Consider the following 15,936-nt stretch of genomic DNA (forward strand, 5'->3'; position numbering starts at 1 on the left):
CTTTTATATTTATATAAAAAAAAAAAATGAAAAATATTAATAAAAAAACTACAATATAAAAATTTTGTATTAAGCTTGAGGTCGTTTCAGTTGAAAAATATTGCGGAAAAACAATAATTTATAAATTGTAGAAGTTACAGCTGCTATTTCGGAGATCACCACATCTCCTCATCAGACTGCTTCACTGGGATTCGATTCAACGACCCCAGCTTAAAGAGCCAGTGATCTACAAACTGTGCTAAGTTCGGCTTATAAACTGTTGTTATTTTTCCACTTTTTTCATATGCCTACATACGAATGATGTAACTTTTTTAGGTACAATCTATCTCAATTAGGTGCACTTATTTTATGATATTAGGTACCATCTTAAATTTCCATTTTTCATCCCTGCACCGTAGGCTTTAAATCTACCACATTTTACAACTTAATTTTTGTGTTATTTTATGTACTATCGTGAATTAGACAATTATGAATATGACATTGGCTCTAAATTTTGCATTCCATTTTCTTATTGATTCCTATTTCTTTTCAACACGTGAAAATTTCTAAAGAATTATTCCAAATTCTAAATACTAATGCTTCACCGTTGTCACAGATTTACACGCAATCTATATTTTAATAACAAATACTTTTCAGGAGAAAACAAAGCCATTTACAAATATAAACGGTGGAAGTAAATCTGGAAAAAGCTCATTGTATTTTGCCATACATAGGCTAATAAAAGACTTAAAAAACTTTAAGATTTTATTAGATACATACATACATATATACTATGTATATGAAAATCTACCACATTAATTTGGAATCTACCACAATTTTTCAGGCCTATCTACCACTAAAAAAATGCACACTTTACATAGCATTTTCTCATCAGCTACATATGCGTCATACTTAATAGCAATGACTCACATTGCGCTGCCAACTTTTGAATTGAATCCTTTTGGAGTTTAAAAAGCTATACAAATTTACATAAGAATATAACTGGAAACGTATAAAAACATACATTTTTATGTGCACATACATACATATTTTTTTGGGTGCAGATGTTAAGTAACGGGATTAGCAAAGCTTAACTAAGTGATTCGCGAAATAAAGAAATAACATACATATAAGCCTTTACTATCTCGCATTTAATGCTTGAAAAATTAAATCACGGGAAATTTAAATAAAAACAAGTAAAAAGTCTAAGTTCGGGCGGAGCCGAACATTAGATACCCGGCGCAAGTATTAAATACCTATTGCTTTTTCGCCTTTCCGAAAACTACCGCTACATGGTAAGTAGGGGTGGTTTTATCCCTATTTCAAACATCTTCGATAAAATTATATAGTTATATGCGGGTGGTATCACGCCCATTTTCCAAAATTCCATAATAAGATTACTTCTTTTCAAGGGATTGTTGTTAGTATCAATTTTGAGTAAATTAGCGTCTTTTAATCTCGAAATATCGAAGTTTCAAGCATTTCTGAAATTTACTGTTATATGAAAAGTGGGCGTAATTTTAGCCCGATTTCAATAGTTTTCAACGTTTTGCTTTTAAATAGTAAGTACAATAACTGTACCGAGTTTGGTACAAATTGATCGAACGCTTACCGAGATGTGGTCATAAGTGGGCGGTGCCACGCCCATTTTCCAAAATTTTATCATACACGTATTTTTTGCTAAATAATTTTTCCAAACACAAATTTTGAATAAATTAATAATAATAGTAATAATAGATTGGCGCTTACCCATATGTTAGTATTTGGCCGAGCTTCTCCTCCGATTTGTGGCGTGCGCCTTGATGTTGTCACACAAAGCGGAGGGACCTACAGTTTTACGCCGACTCCGAACGGCGATTGTATTTTTTATAAGAAGCTGTTTTTCATTTCTTTCTAAATTTTATTTGCGATGTTGCTTTGACCAGGGTTCGAACCCAGGTGCTGTGGAGTGGAAGCGCTCTAAATTACCGTTATATGGGATGTGGACGTGGCTACTGCCCGATTTTAAAAAGTTTCAGCCGTTTCATATGTTGTAGCAAGGCCAAGAACTGTGCCAAGTTTGGTATAAATTGGTGCAGCGGTTACCAATGGCTACGGCCATTTTCGAAAAATTTATAATAAATATTCTTATTTTTCGTCTAAAAGTTATTGTAAATATTAATTTGAGTGAATAATATTCATTCTTCTTATTTGGCGCTGTAACCGCCTAAGCGATTTTGGCCGAGTCCCAAACAGCACGCCAGTCATTTCTCTTCTGTGCTAACTGACGCCAATTGAAGCCAAGTCCTTCTCCACCTGGTCTTTCCAACGCAGAGGAGGTCTTCCTCTTCCTCTGTTCCCAGCATCGCGGCCCGCGTTGAATATTTTCAGAGCAGGAGCGTTTCTGTCCATCCGAACGACATGGCCAAGCCAGCGGAGCCGCTGAATTTTAATTCGCTGCACTATGTCTATATCGTTGTAAAGCTCATACAGCTCATCGTTAAATCGTCTGCGATATTCGCCATCACCAACGCGTAAAGGTCCGTAAATCTTTCATTAGTGACTAATATATCGCAGTTTTCGTATTTCCGAAAATTACCGTTATATGGGAGGTGGGCGTGGTTATTGTCCGATTTTGCCCATTTTCAACACCATTCGTCCAGAAAGAAGTGCACGTACCAAGTTTCGTTAAGATATCTCAATTTTTACTCGAGTTATCGTGTGCACAGGCGGACAGTCGGACGGACGGACACACAGTCACCACTAAATCGATTTCTTTTTTCATTATGATCGTTAATGTACACATTTGTTTAAATCTAACTCGATTCGTTTTGACTTTTACATATAACCGTTATGTGACCAAAGTTAAAATACCCTTGTGCACAATTGCGTTCGGGTATAAAAACTAAAAAATAAATGGGAACATAATGTTGAAAATTATTGCTCATCAATTTAGGGGTCCATGTTTTACATTTATGCCAATTTTAGAGCATGTCTTGAATGAGCTCATCAAAAACAAATGAGCATTTGCATACCTAAAGATATAAATATGTGTGAAAGTGTGTCTGATTATAGCACACCTGCGTCGGGTAACTCAGGTAAACATTTTATTTTGTTTGTTAATTATGAAGCCAATTTGAAATTTATTATATTTATTCAACAAGAATTTGATTGAGAGTATGTCTAGACAAGAGATTTTATGAGTTAGATGGTTTATGAATAAAGATTTTAGTTGTTTGTTGTTGCAATTGTCCCTCGTAAAGTAGAAAAATACTCCTTTATTTGCTATAGAATTTTTGTATGCAGATATTATAAAAGAAATTTAAATCAAACATTTTCCAGCGATAGTCGTATTTAAAATTTTATGATAACTCGGCACGCAATCCTGCCACATTAAACAAAAACACATATGTATGTTAGACTGACTCAATTTTACCCAATGTCATTACTTGGCAACCAGACTTGGTCAGGTGAGTTTTTACAAGTATTCGAAAGGTTTTGACAATCAGCCGCAAAAAAATAATGACATTGGGTTAAATTGGGTCAGTCTAATGTATGTATTTATTTCAATGCGAAACATTTCGTTGCCTGGATAAACGATTGTCGTAAGGACCTTTTGGACGATTTTTAGTTATACTGTATGCAGTCATATATTTTAAAATAAGATCTTTCAATTGGTGTTTTGGGTTTCTCTTTTAGTTTCCGAGGTATCGATTATAATTTATCGGTATTTTAATACAAATTGGTTGATAAGATTGTAAAATGGCTTTATTAATTTTTGGATATTTTCTTTAGTTTCCGTGATATTGAGCAAAAAGTATGGTTAATTTATTAAAAAATTGTATCACACTTTGTTGATAAATGTAATTGTTCAAAAACTAAAGAATAATTAATAATAAATAACAAAAATGAAATCATTTCGTGTACTAGTAATAGTCGCGTTTTTGAGAAATTGCATTTCAAACTTCAATCATGATTTCCCAAAAGCAGCCGAAAGTAACATACTCACGACAATCTTTTATCCAGGCGATGATTTGTTTTCAAGCGATAACTGTTGTACTAAATTAGCTTTCGTTTGGTTGAATTTAGTCGTCTGGAAGAGATCTTGAAGATTAATATATTCCGAGAGTTTAGTATGGCTGTACAAGCAGTTGTATTTTGGAGGCAGCCCTGGTTTTATACAAGGTGCTCTCAGAGCGCCGGCACAGGGCGGCAGATTTGGGGGGGGGGGGGGGGGGGGCGAAATATTTTGTAACATAAATTCAGATAAGTGCAGGTTTATTTATTTAATGTCGGTTATCTAATGTCGGTTTCTAAATTGTACAAATTTGTTTGTTTATAATTAATACCAATTCGGTTTTTGACTATCAACTGTGCCTAATACTGGATAAGTGTATCCGCCTAAAATTTTATTTGGCCAATTATGCTACAATTCCACCAAATCATAGTGTTATTGGACCTCTTTTTTTATTCTGTGAAGAGGTCTAGTACGAAGAGTTGTCAGTTGTTTCTACCGCGAGCAGGAATATTAAAATTTATACATATAACTTTTACTAGAACGGCTCAAATTTAGTTTTCTACGTCTGCTTTATAAAGCATTTTTCATAAAAAATATTAGTTTAAGTAAAAAAAAAATCCAAAAATTTTGAGAGTATTTTTGTGTTTTTCTCTCAATTGGTAAATTTTAATTTGTTTTGAAGTATCACGAAACGAAAGTTTGACTATTTTCTATAATATGTCCGAAAATGGTAACGAAATAATTTACAGTTTTTGCGCTCCGGTACTTCGCGTCATATATGTACATACAAACATATGTAGCTGCCGCGTTGTCAGGCGCGATGTAAAATACACCTTTTTTAATATTTTATGTAGGTTCCAGATAAAAGCGCGGAATTTTTCATAGGGCACAGGGCGGCAGTTTAAGTAAATCCAGAGGCTATAAGAAGCATACATTTTTTATTTTATATTGGTTGAAATAGCTGTTCGATAATTTTTTAAATATCCCTTTTTTGTAATTTGTGTCAGATAATAGTAAAAATACTTTAAAAATTTAAAAACTGCTTACCAAGCTTAAATTTGCGTACGTACCTGTAAAGAGAAGAAAATATACTTCAGTTATTACATTATCTTGATGCACTTAATAATAGGTACACTTTATACAGTAAAATGAGATATATAAATTTGCAGTGAGAAAAACTACAACTGACAGGCCAATTTTATATTATTGAGTTCCAGCATTGTCTATGAGTGAAAATTTAAGAGATTCTTAATTCATTTAACCATGATAAAAACAAAGTAAGGTAGAACGGTTCTCTCAATTCGTCGGCCATGATTTTTTTATTGAACTTTGACAGCATTTTAAAATCGTATCAAGTTGAAAATAAAAAAATGAAATTGTTCAAAATTAATTTTGCTTGAGATTGAAAATGAAAATATGTGTGTGAATTTGTGAGTAAATTTTAAAATTAAATTGCCTGGAAACGTCAGGAATTTTAAAAGTGCCTCTCACTACCTAATTGTTGGAAATCTTCAAGGAAATACTACACTAATAAAGGTATCAAGCCTAGCCTCGAACAAAGAAGTGCGTTGAAAACAAAGTTCGCATTAAACGTTCGATACGTTCAACTCTGCGGGATCGGATCGGTGAGCCAATCGGGCTAATTGACTTTTACATACGGTAGATAGCGCTTGCCTTAAAGTGATCACTGATCAGTCAATGGGACTCTGGACGGAAACGACATCCAGTTTAGGAGGATCAAAATTTTGGTAGTGGGCCGGATATGGACTCGCAACGTTCTTAAGTGAATTTATTATTACCACGGATACCAATAGCTGAAACTTCACAAAGGGAATTTGCGCAGCTCTCTATTTTTTGAAACTTTTATCAACCTCCTAACGACAGCGATGTCTTTGATGTGAAGATATTTGTCATTGAGAAGGTCATTGATCTATGCACCAACCATAGTGACAATTAAGCTTAAAGCTTCCTATGACCAGGACGTAACAAGGACTGGACTGATCAAATATCAAAGTTAAATAAATCTGCAGCAAGAATTCTTACCCATGTCATCCAAGACATTGTGAAGCAATTTTCCAAAGATGGCATACACCAGCAAGTTCCTTATACACAAGTTGCTGGGATGAAAAAGATTAGGAAATTATTCACCAGGATGACTCAAGCATTTGGGATTCTGATTTTTCACAAGCTTTGCAGACGTAAGTATGTACTATTAGAAGTGAAGCTATTGGACCTTCTCATTTTCGTTTGGATAAAAGGCGATTTAAGTAAATCAACTTTAGATTTTTTAAATTGTCCAACCTCTTGACACGCGTCAAGCATTTGTTTGGCACTTTATCAGCAATTTCGACGCTCATTATTCTCCAGTATTTATTTATTCCTAAACAAATTTCGACACAATTTTTCTTAGCTGCCTCACAATGTGCCTCATTATATTGCGCAATTTTTGTAGCAGCGCCCGATGGCCGTCGCATTGTGCTTTATCACTCGCAAAAATTTAGTTTTTAATCTCATTGTCGCTGTGAAGTGAATGCAATAAGAATGGCTCATTGGAGTAAATTGCATTTGCAGCGCGCATTTTGTCGCCTCATTTTCTTCAAGAGCAGCAGCAGCAACCGAGCAGGCATACACCAACAAATCACTCGCTTTCTTACGCTGCTCCCTCATCACTCATTGCCCACTATTGAGCTGCGATTTTTTTTCCTACTTCCTTATCTCATACACCTTCTCTAGTAAATATCTATTTCATGTCTTTTGGAGCCGTTGACTTTTTTATTTTTAATTTTCCATTATCTCTTCTTCTTTATTTTGCCATCACCCACTTCAATCCGCTGTCAATTCAACAGCAATGAATCTTGAACGACAGGCATTCGGTAGTTGGCAACCCAGCAACTTATAAACGTTCGTATCAGCGTCGAACTTTGATATCGTCCTGTACGTAAATCAATTTGTCTTTGAAAATTGGCAGTTGCAGCGTACTACTGGCAACTTGCAACTTTTCATCATCGACGCAGCGGTGATTCGCAATAAGCAGTCTCTGCTGCAGCTGCTGTTGTTGTTGCTGATGCTGTTGCTCATTTTTGCTCTTTTCATCTTCCATTTATTTCAATCTTGGAGTCCCAGTTTTGTTGCTGATTTTTCTTCATTTTTATTTGTAGGAAATTTTTTTTTCTCACTGCTATCTTTTTGTTGTTGCAACTTCTTGCTTGCTATCGCACGTTGCATTCAAAACATCACATTCTACTTAATACTCTAACAAATGCAAATGATTTTGCACTGAATATCTTGTCGCTTGCTAATGCTGTGTGTTGCTGTTGTTTGCTTGTTTGTTTTGTGCTACGCAGCGTGACGACAACGAAATTATCGTCGGCAGCTAATTGAATTGATGATGTGCAAAATTTGTTTGGTAAAAATACAATGATAAAAATCGCCTTATCCCAGCATGAGGTGAATTTAAATAAGGCTATTTTGTTAGATCGAGATTGGATGAAGAAAACAAATTGCAGGCATATTCCGGCCGGGTGCAAGTTAAATAATTGACAGCGAACGTTCTTGTTCTGTGTTAAGGTCAAATCGCCAGAAACGGTCTGTGTATTCCACATCGGAAGTCAAAGAGCGAACTCATATGTCTTGGTTGAAACATATTTCTTCAAAACCTGAAAGAAACCTAGAAAACGCTGAAACAACAGACTTCTAATGGTATATTTGAGACTACGGTTACTATGCATGCGTATTCTGACAAACTTTTGTCCTGTACGAATCAAACAAACAAACATCCATTCTTTTGTTGCGCTAAAGTCAGAACCGTAGCCGTTTCCACGACAGTCGGGTCTACGTAACCGGAACGACCCAGACTTATATTTGGCCAAGGACTTTCACTCCAGCAACACTCCCCAAAAACGCTTTGGGGAATTTGTATGCTGCTACAACAACAACAACAACGAAGAAGGTTAAAGTGAAATTTTTTTCTTGCAACGACAACCTTTAAGACGGTAATACGACAGATACCGATCTACCTACACACATTAATATTTGAGAGAGTGTTTCAAGTACAAGCGATCCTATTGTAGATCAAAAAGTTCTCTTCTATCAATAAAACGTACATAAACAGAAGATCGTATAAATAGCCTGTCATTGTCCTCAGATGAAGCTTTATCCTCCAAATACATATAAGCCTCAAAGCTTAAAAATTGTGAAGAAATGGCCTTAATGTTCCAGATTATCTGTGGAGACGAGATCAATAATACTTACGCAATTACATAATAAATCTTCTATACATTTCTCCGCCAGGAAAAGCCCCAGCTGACTAAAATTAAGTAATCGCTTTGACATACTACACTGAGCGAAAATATGAGAGCGCTCTCATCTTCTTAGATAATTTGTTGTGTTCCGCCCCCTCTCTGGTTCAGATCCCTTTCACCAATCTGAGGACTAGGCTCTTTCGGTTCAATAAAAGCCTTCGTGACCAGCAAATTACCCCTAGGTAACCATGTTAAGCGTTCCGGGTTTGTTAAATACAGGCTGTTCAAGGTGTTTGACTGCCAGTTGAGGTGTCGACCCATATACTTTCCTTAATTCAGTGTAATTTCTAAGGTAATCATAATATAAATATACTTTTCAATGGCTTAAGATATGGCAACTATCTTGATGCTCTTCACCATACCAGAGCCCATAGAGTTTAACTATTGATGTGCACCACCATTGCACAGTGGTTCAAAATTTCCATTTTGTGTTCAGAGTTCACTGGAGCCTTCATTTTACACTCAATTTGATTATTTTTTTTTCGAGATGAAAGCTAATAAAATTTGAAAGAGACCAGTTGAGCGTGATTTTTGAGTTTTTATTTGTTTGTATTAATTTTTTCAGTGCAAAATACAGAAAAAGTAGCAATTTTGACGAAAATCGATTCTCCTGTTCCAGTTAATAAATGTTACATAATAAAAATGAGTTGAGAAGAATTGAACAATTAGATATGTTATAAAAAAAAATTTCATCAAAATTAATAATTTTTTGGTTTTTATAAAAATTTTGGATAAATTTTAGTAAAATAACGTACAAGTTGCAATTGGCCAAGAGGTCGCGTTGATAATATAACAAACGCTTTTATTTACCATTTAGCATGCAGATGTGCTCGAAATGTTAGCGAAAAAATTACTAAAAATCAACGCGACCTCTTAGCCACTTGCAAATTTCACTTTGTTATATAAAAAATTTAATGATCTATAAAACTGCATACCCAACATTTTTCTACCCACTCAATTTTTTTTTTAATTTTGATGCAATTTTTTTTTAAAATCTTTAAATTTTTTTTTGTGAAATACAATTGTTTTCAACTAGTTTTTATAATGTAACATTTATTAACTGGAACAGGAGAACCGATTTTCCTCAAAATTGTCACTACATATTTGTACACTTTGCACTAAAAAAAGTAATACAAACAAACACAAAATCAACAATCGGGCCCAACTGGTCTCTTGCAAATTTTATTAGCTTTCATTTAAAAATATTAATCAAATTGAGTGAAAAATGAAGGCTCCAGTGAATTGTGAACACTAAATGCCAGTTTTGAACCACTGTGCATTATATTGTGATTCCAAAGAATTTTCCTCATATCTCCGAGATCATACATTTTCAGACAGTTCAGGGTTCGCCTGGTATGTGGGATTCAGTGCAGGGACTTTATACCTCCTTTTTAAAGTACCATGTCCGTTGTATCACAATTTATTCTAAGGCCTAAATAATACAAAACTTGGAATTCTCCCCTGGTCGTTGTGGTTATCGCTTTCCAAGAGCCCCTTTCAGGAATTATAACTTTGTATGGCACGTTGAAGGATAACTTCGTTGAAATCGTGTCTGTGAATAAAACAACAAACAGCCCTCTGTCCTCCTCCTCGACCAAGGTGTCGCATCCGCGCTACCGCTCTGTCACACAACAAAATGTTGAAGTCTGACAAATGATGTTGCTAAATGAGTGTTGATTGCATTTTTACAGTTCCAGCGAAGCAACAAAAAACGAAAATTGTTAGTAAGAAGTCCTAAAGTGCACAGTTGCACGCAATGCCAGCAACATCAGTACGAACACCCCGGAGACAAGCCACAACAACATCATCAACACCAACAAGAGGAACAACAACAACACATAGTAGCATGAAGCTTGTAAGTCAAAAAGTTGTCAAAGTCTGCAAATGATAAAGAACCTGCTGCCGTGCTTGCTGTTTGTTACTGCAGCGAGCGAAGTCAGATGGCGCCGTGCTGTGTCAAGATAATTGTGCAGGACAATGACAAAAGAACAGACAGACAGTGGACGCAGCTGGAGAATTTAAGCAGCTTGTTTGTTACCATGGCAGGGCGTCGTCGTTTAGAAAAAAACATTCGATTACGATGACCACTGCTGCTGCGCGCCAGCTCACTCATTCATCGTGCGAAGCGTGGAGAGAAGCGGAAGTCATGTCCGAGCTTGATGTTACATGCCAATGCAAAGCTGTTTGTTATTGTTGCATTTCTTGTTTATTTTGTTTTTTGTGTTTCGGCCAATTGCATCTATCCTAACTAAATAAGGGACAAAATGTGCGTCTCATTTTCAAATTTTTTTTTTGCTGATGGTAGCGCGAAAAATGTAAAAAACAGCAGGATAAACGGTGCGATTTGTCGTTTTTAATATTCTATTTTTCTAGCATTTTTATTATATTCGCTGTTGAGTCCGAACTTGTCACTCACTGATAAACGAGGCGAAAAATTAAGGCAATGTCTAAGGATTTGCTTTTCAGCAGTAAGCGTAAATCTCTGTGGAATGGAACGGCGCGCAGAGTGTATTGTGTGAGCGCGGGTAGAGCAAATTTCAAAGATAAAAAATTTTTCTGATAAAATTCAAATTTTTCAATTGTAATTTAAAAATTATACGATTTATAAGGAATAATTTTTTAGAGAATTAAATCATTGCCGAGGAACGAAGGAAAATTAAACAAAGCTATGATGTTTAAGTTGAGAGTCTGCAATTTATTACGCTTTTCACTTTTCGGGGCCAAAAATATGTATATCGAATTTTGTTGAGTTATCGGATTTCAGTGTGTTTGAAATTCATTGAATCATCAATATGTATCAAATTATCGAAATTTATCGACAAAGAAATAAAAAAAATTTCTAGTCACTGTTTAGTTCCAAAGCAGGAGATTTTCCGATAAGTAATTTTGTATCTTATAAGTTAAACGACGTGCTAAGTCCAATGGTCTTAAAAAACTAGAAAAACGGTCGAATTTCGACAGTAACTGGCATCCCTAGCCTTAAAAAAGTTATAGAATTGTTTTAAAAAATAATTTTTGGTTTCGTGCGCAAAATATTTTTCAGTTCGACCAAAAACTCGCATTTAATGAACGAGTACTACTCAACTATGAACCAAGAAAATATTTTTAAAGCAAAAAAGTAAAACCTTCTTATGTACTTGTGTGGTTTTCCTCATCTGTAAGCAACCTTTCATCCACATTTCCGTCACAATTCTCAATATCCTTCAAACAAATATTTCAACATCTTAATAAATTCGTAACTCTTTAAAGGCAAACAGCGCTGTCAGCAAGCTCACTTAGCAGTTTCATTAAGGGTCTGCTGTGCCCACTTCAATTCTCTCTGCGAACGACTTTCATCCCATTGGCCCATCCGTGCCTGCCACTACGCAGAGCTAAGGTGAAAGTGCGCTGAAATTAGACCAAACGGTTATTTGCCTCACCTACAATAGCATTTCCTGTACCAATAAATTCATGCTTGTACCTCTGTACCTCGATGCTTCATTTTCTGTTTTTCCTTTTTTGTTTTTTTTTTTTTGCTTTGCATCCTTGTTAACGTTGTTGCCAATTAATTAACGCGTCTTAGACGCAGCTGACATTTACTACCATCATTTAGTAAATTGTGCACTAATTTATCACACATCTGACCCAAAGAAGGTGTCAGCAGCAGAGCCACAATACTTCAGCGCGCCCACTCCGCCCGCGTTCGATAAAGGTGTAAGACCGCAGTCAACCGCAATTTGACTGCCACAGCAGAAGGTGTAAAGGCAAATTAATCATAATAACTGGAAAACCGAAAAAAGGCAAAACCAAAAGCAAAGCAAAACAAAGTCAAAGTGAAAGTTCTCGAGTGGGCTTAGAAAAGGTGGAATGAAGTGGACGTAGACGTGGGAAAGGGATGAGACAAGAAAGTGTAAATGCGGCACGGACAGGCGCTAATGATGGATTTATGTGTGTGTGTGTGTGTGTGTGTGCTCTTGTGGTCAGTGTAGCCAGAATTTTTTTTAATAAAAATCTTCCAATTGACGATAAAAACTTCAAAACACCATAAAAAGGTTACTGAAACTGGGAAAAAAATCTTTTTTCTCTAGAAATCTCTTCATTAAAGATTTTATAACTTAAAAAACCTTAATTTTTTATTACATTTTATTTGTTATACAAAACCATAACACATTTTAAAACATTTTCTCTAGAAATATCTTCATTAAAGATTTTATAACAAAAAAATCTTCATTTTTGATTAAATTTTATTTTTTTACTTAAATTTTTTTTAAACAAAAGTAACAAGCTTTTGATTTCATAACAGCCTTGCTTGACTAGTTCGCAAAACATACAAATATTTTTACTTGTATTTTTATATTTACAGACATATTATTTAAACATCGGCATTAACAAAAAATTGCAGATAACTGCAAAAACATATATAGGTACGATATATGAATTAATAAATGCGTTTTAATTTAAGTCTTGCAAATTGTAATTTTAAAGTATTTTAATAAATATTTGTTCTCATTTAAATATATATCACGGCATTCATGACCGTACCTTTTTAAGTAATCCTTTGTATAAAGAATACCACTTAGGTGGTGGTTTGTTACGAATTATTTGAGAAAAAAAATCTTCAAGTGCTGCCAGATGTCTTCATTGTGAAGATTTTTCTGATTATTTAGTAAAAATATTTTTATTTCGAAGATAAGTCTTCACTTCTGGGAACTCTGGTTGTGGTAGCGAGTAAGACCTTACCTATGTAGAAGAAAATGATCCAATTAAGCCAAAGCAAACAAATGCAAACAAACACACAGGTGAATCTGAGCGTAGCACACTTTCGAGCTGAGTACGCAGCTGAAGATGCAGCAGGCGGCGTCAAGTGCCTCCTTGAAGACAGCGCCAACGCCAACGTGATGTTGATAAGGGTGTCACCAGCAAAAGCTTCGCGCCACGCCAACAACTGGTGTGGAAATCTCAAGCGGGTCGCTGGCAAGCAAGGTAAACAAAATAAAGGAGATAAAAGGTGGAAAAAAACATGCGAAAGTGCAAGTGTGTGTAGCGAGGTCAGAGGAGAATAAGAGCAGAGTAGGCGCAAAAACTGACAGCACCAGGTGTGGCAAGTTAAGGAACACTAAATTGTTGTCAGCCTACGGCGTAGTAGCAGCAGCGGTGGGCAGCAGGCGGTCGTACGCTTGTTGGAAAATTAGGCCAAAATTAAATGCGAAAGTGTGAAAATAAATTAATGCTGGTCCTAAGTGAAGGCAGAAATGAATGATAAGGGAAGGAGGGGGGTGGGCTGTATAGGTCGTTGTGCACTAAAAAGAGAAGACATCACTCAAAGGCGGTGGGAATATGCTAACAAAAATGTATTGAGTTAAAGGAGATGAAGATTCGAAGACATTAAAGCAAAGATAGCAAATATTTAAAGGTGCTCTTATGGTAAGTAAATATGTAAGCATGTATGGCCAAAAGCATTCATTAGTGAATCGAAATGTTTGATAATTGCCTCAACAGATGTCCTTAATGATTGGTTTTACTATCTGGATGCCGTGAAGTTTAATGGTATTTATTTTGTCATAACGTATGTGCATGTGAACTGAAACTCTCTATTTTTTATGTTATCAGAAACATACATATATGTAAGTACATTAGACCATATCACCTTACAATCAAACAAAAAAAATCACCGTACACCCCTGCATCTAATGTATTTTTGCATAGCAAAGGGACAATTATTTTTGGCCGAACTTAGAGGACGCCTTTTTACTACTTCCATATCAAAAGTTTATTGATTTTTAGAGAGCTTCAGTTTACTGACATTAGGTTGGTACGTTATGGTGATAAGAACTGAGATCTGGTAAGTAAGTACTAGAACGGTCAATAAGAAAACAGTTGTCTCTTCGAAACAGAAACATTGATATGTTATAATTTAATATCCGACTATAAATGCCAACGAAAGGCGGCAACTTAACGTACAACTTTATGTAAATTCTGACAAAGAACTTCGACACACTCAGATTTTTTTTTAGTAAACTACGAAAACCATTTTCTACACCGAAGTATGTTACCGAAAATCCAACCTTAACCTAAAAAATAAGCACTTTCTCCGAATTTTTCCTAATCGAAATCGTGAGAGTCGCAAAAAGTGTGAAATACTCCGAGGTTTATTACCAAAATTAAAATTTTTAATATTTATTCTGAATTTTTTAAGGAAAATTTTATAATTTCAACTCCCAAATTTGCTGCCAAAAATTGGATTTGCACACACAAGCTGTTGGCTCAATCCTTATTCAGTCGTCCTGAAATGTGCTAGCCAGAAATGCGACTTCTGTATAAAAAAGAGAACCATTTGAAATATGGGTGTTTTTACTCTCAAGAAAATAATTTATGCAACCTCACATACTCGGTTTTGCATTTTGTTGATACGCGGTTTTGTACTTAAACGACGATATATTGTCTGATTTCCGAAAAAAACAATTTTTAATTACTCCGAAGTTAACTATAAAAAATTCAATTGCTAATAATTTGGAGCATATCTTTATACTCCGAATTATTTTAAGAATTCTTAAAATTAAATTTTTTTTCAAAATTTAAGTATTCTGACTGTTAATAGGATCAATATAATAAACTCCAAAACATTTTGAAAAAACTCTGAGACGTGCACGAAACGGCTCCCCGATTATCAATCAGATATCGAAATTCACTCCAAATTTTCTAAAAGAAAAAGTCAAAAAGCTGTGAACATATCTACTGTTATTGAATAACAACACCCAACCTGCTTCACATGCTCTAAAATTTTACTCCGAATTTTTATTCCGAAAATGTACTCCGAAAATTATTTTTAATTACCCACTCCGAATAACACTTGCAGTTACTTCAAAGTTTTTCAATGAAGTTCAGATTTTTAGCTAGAGTAGCAGAGTTAGGCATGGATTGAGTAGTTAAGCAGTCGTAAACTTTACCAAGACTTGTCGAGGTTCGGTGAAAGGGTAGCCATGAAGTTTTTCCGCAACCTTAAAATTTTATTTTTAAATCTTGAAACATAAACCATCTTAGGGGTACCTCAAGCATTACGAATTATTAATTGCAACTAAATAAGGAAAAGTTCTATAAAACGAGTGAAGCATATTTTAGTAGGTCGTTCTTCTTATAAAATGAATTTCCCATTTTCCAAAGCGAAAAACTGATTCACCTCTTACATTTCCATTAAATTCAAGTGCACTTGCACCTTTTTCACACACATCACGCCGTTACATTACCACACTCTTGGCGTCAACACTCGCCACTTCCTGTTGGAATCACGACGAAACCGCAAGAGAAGCGGGCGTGCGCGCGTATCGATGATAATACACTTTCAGTGCCAAGCTAAACACTTCATCACAACCACGATGTTGCGGAAAAACCGCGAATGCTCCAGTTTAGACCATAGACCGACTACAATTTCAACTTCAAATGCTACTTCATTGCAAAGAGAACTTCAATTTGAGACTGCAATTCCAGGCTACAGAGCCTCCAGTTCGAAACATGATTGGTGAAGCAGAGCGGGAGGGGAACTATGTGCTTCCGGTATGCATAGCAAATGCAACAACAGCCGGCTAAATTAAACACACACTGCCGTATATATACATACATACATATATATGTACATATGTATGTATTTATGTAGGTACTAATACTTACACCCCCACACATCCC

The sequence above is a fragment of the Rhagoletis pomonella genome, unplaced genomic scaffold, assembly GCF_013731165.1.
Source record: "Rhagoletis pomonella isolate Grant_MI unplaced genomic scaffold, Rhpom_1.0 Rhpom_scaffold_00005, whole genome shotgun sequence".
NCBI classification, from domain to species: Eukaryota; Metazoa; Arthropoda; class Insecta; order Diptera; family Tephritidae; genus Rhagoletis; species Rhagoletis pomonella.